This window comes from Coturnix japonica, chromosome W (assembly GCF_054131305.1).
Source record: "Coturnix japonica strain WE chromosome W, WE-NBRP24, whole genome shotgun sequence".
NCBI lineage: Eukaryota > Metazoa > Chordata > Aves > Galliformes > Phasianidae > Coturnix > Coturnix japonica.
This window is the reverse complement of record NC_140701.1, coordinates 3,800,127-3,810,390: the sequence shown is the minus strand read 5'-3', so window position 1 is coordinate 3,810,390 and position 10,264 is coordinate 3,800,127.

Sequence of the window (10,264 nt, the reverse complement as noted above, 5' to 3'; positions counted from 1 at the left end):
TCTATTTTACCCAATGTTTTCCAGTTCCAGAAGCAGAGGATGCCTTTATCAACAAGCAGAAGGTGCAGAAGGAGGTGAAGGCTGCACCAACAGAAAATGCCACGCTGAGCTGCGAGGTGGCCCAGGAGAAGACGGAGGTGAAGTGGTACAAGGAGGGGAAACTGATCACCTGGTGCAAGAAGTTCAGGGTGGAGTCAGAGGGCAAACAGCGTCGGCTGGTGCTGAGCCAGGTGGAGAAGAAAGATGCAGGGGAGTACAGCTGCGAGGCTGCTGGCCAGAAACTCACCTTCAAGATTCATGTCACAGGTAAGACAGGTGTTGTCTGAAATACAGCAGAGAACAGTAAAGTAAAATCTAGTTTCTATTATACAGTGATCCAGTTGCAGTAGTCTGTGCTGAGGTTTTTTCCCTAGACTTGATTGCCTGGGTTTGTAGAAAGTATTTGGTTTTAGTATGGCACAAAGACCTGTTTCAGTCTGTCTGTAGAATAATAATTACTGATATATGTACAGTGGAAGCAATATTCAAGATATTATTCAAATCTCTCCTGTGCCTGAGATCCCAAACTGTAATTCCTGTTCACAGAAACATTTGACTAAGATAAGTATGTGCAGTGAGGCTGGAGTGCATGTTGTACGTGCAGCCTTTCATGGCAGGAGAAGCAGGAACTTCTCCTAGTAGTACACTGCCTTTTTACTATGCCTTTATGTTGGAGGCTGCATCTGGATAGGTGAGTCTGCTCCTCACAGTAAGAGACCTGGTAGAGCTGACTATTCCCAGAGCTCAAAGCAAAATAGATATCTGGAAATCACACACAAAGAACAAAGGACTGCGTTGGTGAGCATATTTCCTTTGTGCCTTTGACAGTCACAGTTGTGGCAATGGTAGAGGCCATGAGGAGTCTGTTCAGGAAGCCAGGAGTACTGTTCTGGGTCATGAAAAGGCAGCCAGTGGTTTGACTATCGCATGTTTATGTGTTTTGATGTTTCACAGTGGGTCTTAAGTAAAAGGAACTCAGGTTTTGGTTGCCTGCAGGACAGATGTTCTTTTGGGTTCAATATGTTTGCATAGTGACTTGCAACCATGGGACTGGTGTTCAAGGACCCTCTTGGTTCCTTCAGTTCCTTGGTTCTTTCTTGCCTAGATTTGACACTTTGTTTCAACAGAAGAGCTGATATTCTCTAGTGAAGGCTATTAGTTTGGGCACAAGTGGTAACCTAAACCTGTTCCAACCTGTACATACAAACCTGCAAGATGGTCTCATTTCAGTCCCTCAGTCAATACTTTTTCTTTTCTTCCCTCAGAGCCAAAACCTGTGTTTATAAACCAGGAGAAGGTGCAGAAAGAGGTGCGTGCTGCCCTGGCAGCAAGTGCCTCCCTCAGCTGTGAAGTAGCACAGGATCCAACCGAAGTAAAATGGTACAAGGATGGAAGACTGCTTGCCTCCTCCAGAAAGTTCAGAATGGAATCTGTGGGCAAAACACGGCGTCTGGTTGTGGAGCAGCTGGAGAAGAAAGATGCTGGAGAATACATCTGCGAGGCTGCTGGCCAGAAGATGACCTTCAAGTTGGAAACAACTGGTGAGCATTCGCTTTGGGAGCACTAAGCAGCTTTGGTGGGATGTGGTTGGGGTGGAATGGGTGGTTTCATTGACATGAGAGAACAGGCAGTGATGCTGTGAAACCAGTTGGATGATGCTCAGCCTGGCCATGTGCCTCAGAGCTCTTTGCTCAAGGAAGCCAAGTGTAGTTGTGGGTTTGCTCTCAAGAGCACAGTTTGGTAGGGATGAGTTGGCGGTTGGACTAGATGAGCTTAGTGGTCTTTTCCAGCCTTAGTGACTCTGTGGTTCTCTGCTTCAGGAAAGACCTGCTCTCTGACTTACACACGTGTCCAAGTCAAGGATGCAGCAGAAATCAAATCTGTAGCAGAAAAGGCAGAATCTCGTGCCCATCTTACAGTTAAAGGTAATTATGCTTCTGATGACGATTTTGCTTAAATTATCTTATATTATAAACCAGCTAACATCCTTTGCTTTAATGTCTAAGAAGTTAAACACCACCAGGACCTTTCACAGAAATAAAAACTCCTACCTACCTACCTTTCTGCCCACAAAGTATCCACCTTGTCTTTTGGGATTTACTTTTGCTAAGTAAAACAGATTATTTTCTTAGGAGGTTGATTTTCTATCTCTAGACTTGAGATTTGTGTTTGAACGTTGAGGGATAAAAAACATAGCTTGACTTTTTCTTCATTTTTTCTGTCTGTTGTAAAAGAGCACAGGGTTCTTTTTTTAATATATACAATGTTAGGGTATATATATGATGTTAAGTGCGATAAAGAAAAGGGAGACATTTGAGTTAGCACACTACTCAAGAGTTCAGTCCCCAGCTTTGCCACTGTTACAATTATAAGGGCAAGAACATTCTGGAAAATGAATTTCTCTTAAGTAGAGTCATTACGTTTGAGCTAGAGACCTTTACTAGGAGAAAACTTGTTCAGAGCTAAGTTGCTGTATTTAACCAAAGTAATTATCAATGTCCGTGTTTCATTGAACCTCTTTTCCATTTTGTAATGCGAGGAGTTTGATATCGGGATGGGAAGGTCATGGTTTGATTTGGATGTTGGACTGGGAATCAGAAGATCTGGGCTCTCTTCAGGTTGTCAGTCTTATTGTCTGACTTCTTAACAACATTCCTTTCTTTCTATTATTTTTTAATGATGTTTTAAGGCATTTTGAGCTGATAGGTGTAGTGTTCATGTGCAGTAATGCTGACATGAGTAAGTAGGGTGATAATGTAAGGGTTTTTTACATTCCTTCTAAATCTCTGCTTTCTCTTGTTCCATCTTTCTTAAAGAGCAATCCATTAATCTAGTAAAGGAGCTGTGTGATGAGGATGTGACTGAGCCTGAAGAAGCCAAATTTGAATGCGAGGTATCCATTCCTTCTGTGAAACCTCGCAGGTGGTATCTACGTGGGAAGTCTTACAGGCTGGCGGAAACTTGATTATGCAGCAAGAAGGCACCATCCACCGGCTGACCATACTGAAAACCACCACTGATATGACAGGCACCATTCAGTTCTCAATTGGCAGATCCAAATCCACAGCCAATCTGCTTGTTAGAGGTAACATATCCTGGCTTGGTTTACATCATGAAGATGAAGAATTAATTAATGTCCAGTCTTCCTTCACTGGGGTCTTTGAAATATTGTGTGTGTGTCTGGAGGTTCTGCTCCATTTCCAGTTCAAAGTCATTGGACACTAAATGAGACAGCTGCGTCTCAGTAAAAGATCTGTATGAATAGTTGTGATGTGCTTACTATTCAGATCTACAGAGCTGAGGTTTTGTCCTTGGCTATACCAAAGAAGTTAAATCAGGTGAAATTAATTGTATTTCTGAAGTAGACAAGTTTAAGTTTGGTAGCACCTAAATTTGATGCAGTTTGTCATTGATTTTATCTGAAAGAAATTTGCAGGCTTTTTATCTCCTGTTGTCCCCAGTGTAAGAGTCTCCATTCACATCCTAAAGTACTTATTATATTTTCAAGTCACTCTTATTTGAATAAAAGCCTCAACTGGGAGCAATTTAATAAGCACAGTGCAAGAGCTGGAGCTTGCATTTGGTAGATACTATACAGTATTACTTTATAGAAATGTAATCAATGGCCTTCCCTATAGACAATCATTTGTTTTATCTTTAGAGTTGTTCAAAGAACCATTGTGAACATGAAATTAATTGGAATGGAATAGATGCAAGAGACTTTCCTCTTCTTCCAATTGTCCTCATCCTTTCTTCTCTTCCACCCCTGCTTTTCAGATTACCATATACAAATCACCAGGAAGTTGGAGGACAAGACAGCTTTGGAACGTCATTCTGTCATCCTGTCCTGTGACTTCAGGCCTTCTCCAAAGGTTGTGAAATGGTTCAAGGGCCACACACCCATCGAGCCCTCTGAGAAGTACAAGATCAAGAGGGATAAGCATTCAGCAGAGCTCCAGATTCTGAAGCTGAAGCCCGATGATGCTGGTGTGTACAAGTGCAAGGCAGGAATTGCAGAGACTGAGGCCACGCTGACAGCTGACGGTATGAGCCGGGAGGGTGGCCTCTTCCATGTCCTATTTCACCTCAGATTTCTCTTCTTGAGGTTGATTTCTGCCGTTCTCTCCTGCTAACTTTGCAAATGTATAAACTTAACTGAGAAGATTACACAAAGATTATCTAGTCCAGCCATTCTACCACATCCCAGTATGCTTTATAGTAACAGTGGTAACAGTTCACCTTGTTTCCCTACAGCCCACGATGTAGAAGTAAGGAAGCACCTGCAGGATGTGGAAATTGAAGAAGAGAGCTCTGCTGTCTTCTCCTGCGAACTGTCCCATGATGACGAGGATGTGGAATGGTTTCTGAATGGCAACCTCCTTTACACCAACAATTACAATGACATCAAGAACGTTGGCAACTGCTGCACACTGACAGTGAAGCAGGTTAAGCCTGAGGATGCTGGCCCAGTGACAGTGAAGTCAGACAAGGTGTCAGAAAGCGCGCGCCTGAAGGTGATAGGTGGGTCTGATCACAGCCCTCCTGGATGTAAGAGATGCTAAGGAGCTCCAGTTCATTCCATTGTGCAGCAATCCTGCTTCTAAAGCTCACCTCTCTGGGGTGACAAGTCATCAGGGGCTTTCTTCCAGTGGAAGGTTCCATTGCAGCAGATATCAACGAAGGAGGATGGTTTTGGTGTCCTGCCAAAGCATTCAATTGCTTTTTATCATCATTTTACTTAACACAAGGAGAGTTACAGGAGCAAATTTTTTTACTGCTTCAGTGCCATGCAGTGTCAATGCTGTTGTCTCCAAGGATTTATGACTGCAGGGAGAGATCATTCAGTGTGTGTTTTGCCTCTGGAATGACTAATGACCAGGCTGTGAGCAACCCGATCTAGCTGTGAATGTCCCTGTTTATTGCAGGGGAGCTGGGCTAGGTGGCCTTTAAGGGTCTCTTCCAATTCTAAGGATACTGTGATTCTAATCTGCTCTCCCCAGTAATTGAGCTCTTTCACTCTACGCGCTCAGAGTTTGAAGGATTTCCTCTTTCTCCTTTCTTTTGCATTTGGTGGATCTTTTTTCCCCAGTGTAAACCTCTGATGTGTGAAATAGAAGATAGATAAAAGGAGTCAATAAAGAGGAAAATCAAAAGTGTTCAGCAGCTTATCCTCTTAATACTGTGGCCTGCTGTATGAGCTCTGCTTCACGAGAGGGCAATGCCAGCTCTCCAGCTTTAGAAGAGCTACATCCCAATTTTTTCATATATCAGTCCCACCCACGGCAATGCAGGCTGTCCCTCCTGTTCCCTGTATTCTCCTACTGAATACTTGAGAATTCCATAAAGCGTATTCAGTCAACAGACATGAAACCACTTTAGGTTCTATATTGGTGTCGTCAGTAATGGTAAAGATTTATTGATACCTCTTTAAAAATCTGAACACAACTGGAAATGTCTCAACTTCTGTATCACGTTGTTCTGTTTTGCCTGTTTAATTGCAGAGAAGCCTGCTGTCTTCATGAAGTGTTTGAATGATGCTTTTGTTGAGGAGTGGGGTGTGATTAAATTGGAATGCGAAGACTCTAAAGAGAAGGTCAAACCAGTGTGGAAAAAGGATGGTGTTGTGCTCACTTCTGGCAACAAGTTTGAGCTGCTACAGTCTGGGAAGACCCTATGTCTCCTTCTCCATGACCTCGAGAAGTCAGATGCAGGTTTATATACCTGTGATATTGGCACTGATGTTGCCAAGTCAAATGTCGGCGTTCAGGGTAAGTACTGTGGAAAGTGAAGGAGTGCTAAAAGCACATTCAGTGTGGTCACTATGTCTTACACCTATTCCCCCACGAGCCTTAATAGTTTCTACAATAGAACTGTATTTCTGCAATTTAGCGCAGTGATGTCTGGAAAATTCCCATTGCTTTTGAAGTAAATGTATCACCTTTTGCCATGAAAATCACAAAACACGTCAAGAATGTCCTGGAAATGTTTCCTTTCTAAACATCCCTAAAATGGAGAAATGGTTTGAACACCAGTAGGGGTAGGATGGTAACAAATTAGCTAATAGAAACATTTAATGTCTTGTCGTAGGCAAAACCCTTTTTCTCACGCAGCATCCTAGAGTTGTCCTCTCTGTTAGGTTTTTCCCTCTGTAGCTCATTGAATCTTCATTGTGCTCCATGGACTGAGCTGCTCTCCTTGTAGTTCTTCCAGAGCAAAGCCAAGAGATTCACGTCTCTTTTTTTTTATAGCTTTCTGGTAATTCTGAGAGGAGAATGTCTTAGAGAATACATCAGTGAGGAACGCAGCCATGATCTGCAAATCCTGAGTTCAAACACCAGTACTGCTACTCATGTCAGTCACAAATGCCTTTTCTCCATCTAAACCTCATACTAACCTATCTCTTATCTTCCAGAGCTGAATATTGGCATTAGCAAACGGCTGAAAAACAATGAAATCCAGGATGTAGAAGATGGCACTTTTGAATGCATTCTGTCCCGTGAAAGCATTGATGAGTTCAAGTGGACACTGAATGGAAGCAGAGTGGAAAGTGGTGGGCGATTTAAAGCTTCTAACGTGGGTTGGTAAGAGACTCTCCTTATCAAAAGTGTGACTCCTACTGACTCTGGGGAAGTCGTTTTTGTTGCCCGTGGTCTAACCTCCAAAGCCTCTCTGTCTGTGAAAGGTAATGAGATGGGAGAGATTCTGGGGTCTGATTCCTTCAACTGTCTTCTGATAAGATTGTCATGAGAGCTAACTCATAATATGGTTAAAGTGAATAGCAACCTTCTACTTGAACCTTGAAGCACTGAGAATTTCTCTTAAAAATAAGTAAAAGGAGGAACCATTTGACACAAATGTGAGAACTACCCAAAGCACTGGGGTAGTGTTGGAAATGGGCATCTCACTACAGCTTGTTCCATTAACAGTAAATCAGGAATGATCTGTTGAGGGAACTGTGGGAGCAAATATCCTCTAAGTATAAGCTGAAGGGATGGCCTTCACATCATCTAGCTGTACAACAAATTCCTATCTAGAACATGTGCATCTGAGAGCATCATCTGAGGCTCCCAGTGTGATCAGTGGAGAGAAGGAAGAGGCAGTTTTCAGACATGGTTCATCATCCTCAATGGGGTAGATTTAAGAGAGAATTAATGGTGCCTGGAATTCTATTGTCTGTACTTTACAGATTACTGCTGGCTGTAGGATGGCGTCTGTTGCAAGTGCCTCTCTAACTTATCTCCAGCATGTAGATGCGTGTATTTTGAGAGAGGCATCCTACCCTAAGTGTATGTTACTCAAAAAGCAATGTTTTCTTTCAGAAAAACCTACTGAGGTAACAAAACAGCTGGAGGATAAGACAGCAGCAGCAGGGCAGGACATCAGCCTGAGCCGTGAGCTGTCGAAACCAGATGTGAACATCAGGTGGTACAAGGATGGCAAAGCAATGAGAAAAAGCCAGAAGTACGACTTGCAGCAGGAGGGAACTGGGGCCATTCTGATCATCCATGACTCTACCGCCAAGGACAGCGGGGAGTACACCTGTGAGACAGAGGACTCTGAAACAAAAGCCAGGGTCACTGTGCAAGGTGAGTTGAAAAGCACACTGGGGAAGGCATGTAGAGAAGTCGAGGTAAATATCTGCAGCCTGTGGGTGATGTTTTTCTCTTCTGTTTCCTTGAGCGGGATCAATTCTTAGTTTTCAGAAAATATGGTGGATTAAAATATTTTAGTTAAAATAATCTCTAAACTGAATGATAAATGGCATGAGAAAGCAAAGCTGAGAACTAAGCTCCAGAAGAGAAAACAAAGTCAAGTATGGCATATTTAGAGACAGGTGAAGAACCCTTGAGCGCACTGAGGAGTACTAGCATACTCTGGAATGTCTCTTGGGCTCCCTACAGCACACATACTTGCTCTGGGGCATGTCTGGATGTCTGTAGAGCTAATTGCAGGGCCCTGAGAAACCTCTGGGGCACATTAGGGGGCACTGGTTTCCATGTGAGTGTTTCCAGGTTCCCAGAAGTCAACAGGGAAGCCTTTGGAGACCCCTTGGGAAGACTCAGTGGGGCCCTAGAGTGATGTAGCAGCTTGTGTTGGTTGCATCTGCTTGGCAGGGAAGCGAGTTCCCTGGTGGGAGCTGATTGACTGGGAGGTGATTCCCTTGGTTTAATTAATTTAATTACCTGGATTATAATTAAATAACACTGTTCAGCGTTCAATCAAGATTATATTTTTCCAAAGTACTGCAGTCGTGCATCTGTAGCAGCTTTCCTAAAATATATCGAGTTTATTCAAAATTCCAGTGATGCTCCTAAAGCACTTGAAGTGCATTTGAGGTGGCGAGTGACAAAACAGCTCTGAGAGAATCATCATCAAATCAGAACATTGGAACGGTAACTAATAGCAGAGATTCTGATAAGAATATTTAAATTTTCAAATTACCTTTTTCTGAAGTTGTATTTCACCAAGTTTCATCAATATGCACACTGAAGAGCTGACTTGCTATGTTTCTTTTTATAAAAAATCATGTGTTACAATTGAGAAAAGAAGGTATAGCATGTAACATCCTCCAAGTAAAGTGCAAAAAACATTTCTTCACAGTTCCAATTAATGTCTTATGTTTTGTTCAGACTCACTAAATGATGTATTTCAGGGTACATCACATGGGAATATAAGAAGACTATTCAGAACAGGAGCTGCAGAGCAAGATGAACGGCATGAGAAGGTAAGGCCGGGAACCAAGGACACAGCTTTTGTGTCACTCAGCCACCTGTGGCAGAGGTCAGGATTTCAGCAGGGATTTCTGCAGACGTTCCTTGAACACCCCCAGGGTGGGTGACTCCACCACCTCCCTGGGCAGTCCATTCCAGTGCCTGGCCACCCTTTCTGAGAAGTAATATTTCCTAATGTCCAGCCTGAACCTCTCCTGCCGCAGCTTGAAAACATTCCCTCTAGTTCTATCAGTAATGACACGAGAGAAGAGGCCGACCCCCAGCTCACTGCAACCTCCCTTCAGGAAGTTATAGAGAGCAATGAGGTTTCCCCTGAGCCACCTCTTCTCCAGGCTGGACATTCCCATCTCCTGCAGCCTCTCCTCATATGGCCCCATTGTGCTCCAGACCCCTCACCAGCTTTGTTGCCCTTCTTTGAACACGTTCCAATGCCTCAGTTTCTTTTTCTCAGTGAGGGGCCACAAACTGGACACAGAATTAGAGTTGTGGCCTCACCAGTGCTGAGTACAGGGGGACAGTCACCTCTCTGCTCCTGCTGGCGTCACTGTTTCTGATGCAAAATGTATGTAAGTGTCACATGTGTGACATCCTTTTTGATGGAGTTCTGTGACTGGAGTTCAATGGATTTGAGAGCTGACTTGAAGCCTGTGGGCATCACCCAGGAGTTGGGGTGAGAGGATGAGGCGTAGGAACAGGAACCTCTTTGGTCGTTATTAACTCCCAACTTTTTGGTCAGGAATCTCTGTGTGTTTCTTTATCATGTAAAGAACAGAGTCATTGTGCAGCTTGTGAATGAACTGATTCACGCCTGCTGATTGGTGCTGTTCTCTACAGGGAGCTGCAATGGAAATGGACACTTGTGGTCCACTGTCCAGCCCCCTCCTGTGTTGGATTTTCTGGGCTTTGAGACACGTCTTCCAGATGCACTTTGTGTTATTTCTGATGTGTTGACCTGTTGAGCTCCAGCCCCAAAGGAGGATTCAAGTACTACCATTGGGAATGTAGTATTTCTTGCTAAACAGAATTCATGTGCACCCTTGTCTTTCGTCTGCACAAAGGATCTTGTAATCATCTCTGTCTGTGTTTCTTTTAGAGCCAGAGATGGAGCAGAGAGGAACACAGACTTGGGTGAATCTTCATTCAGGAGCAGGGACACGTCATGCTCATCTGAGGTGTCTGGCTGACAGCAAGAGCAGAGAGGTAAGTTTCATAGGGTCGCGTGCCCATTTTATTTTATTTTTCATTCATGATGCATAGAGGCGTTCCCCAGACAAAGTGAGCATTTCTCAACTGGACTTTCTAGAAATGAGCTAGGCAGTGAAAATGGGTTTGAAGCATTCCTAAGAGCCCCGCAAGAGAATGCTGAGAGTTAATCTGGCACCCTCCTTTGGAAACGTCCGTTGTCTGTCAGCTCTTCAGCTGTGCCCTAACACCTCCCATTGCGCTGCCACACCAGGATAGAATTCCAAGCCCACACTGAGTCCTGGAATGTT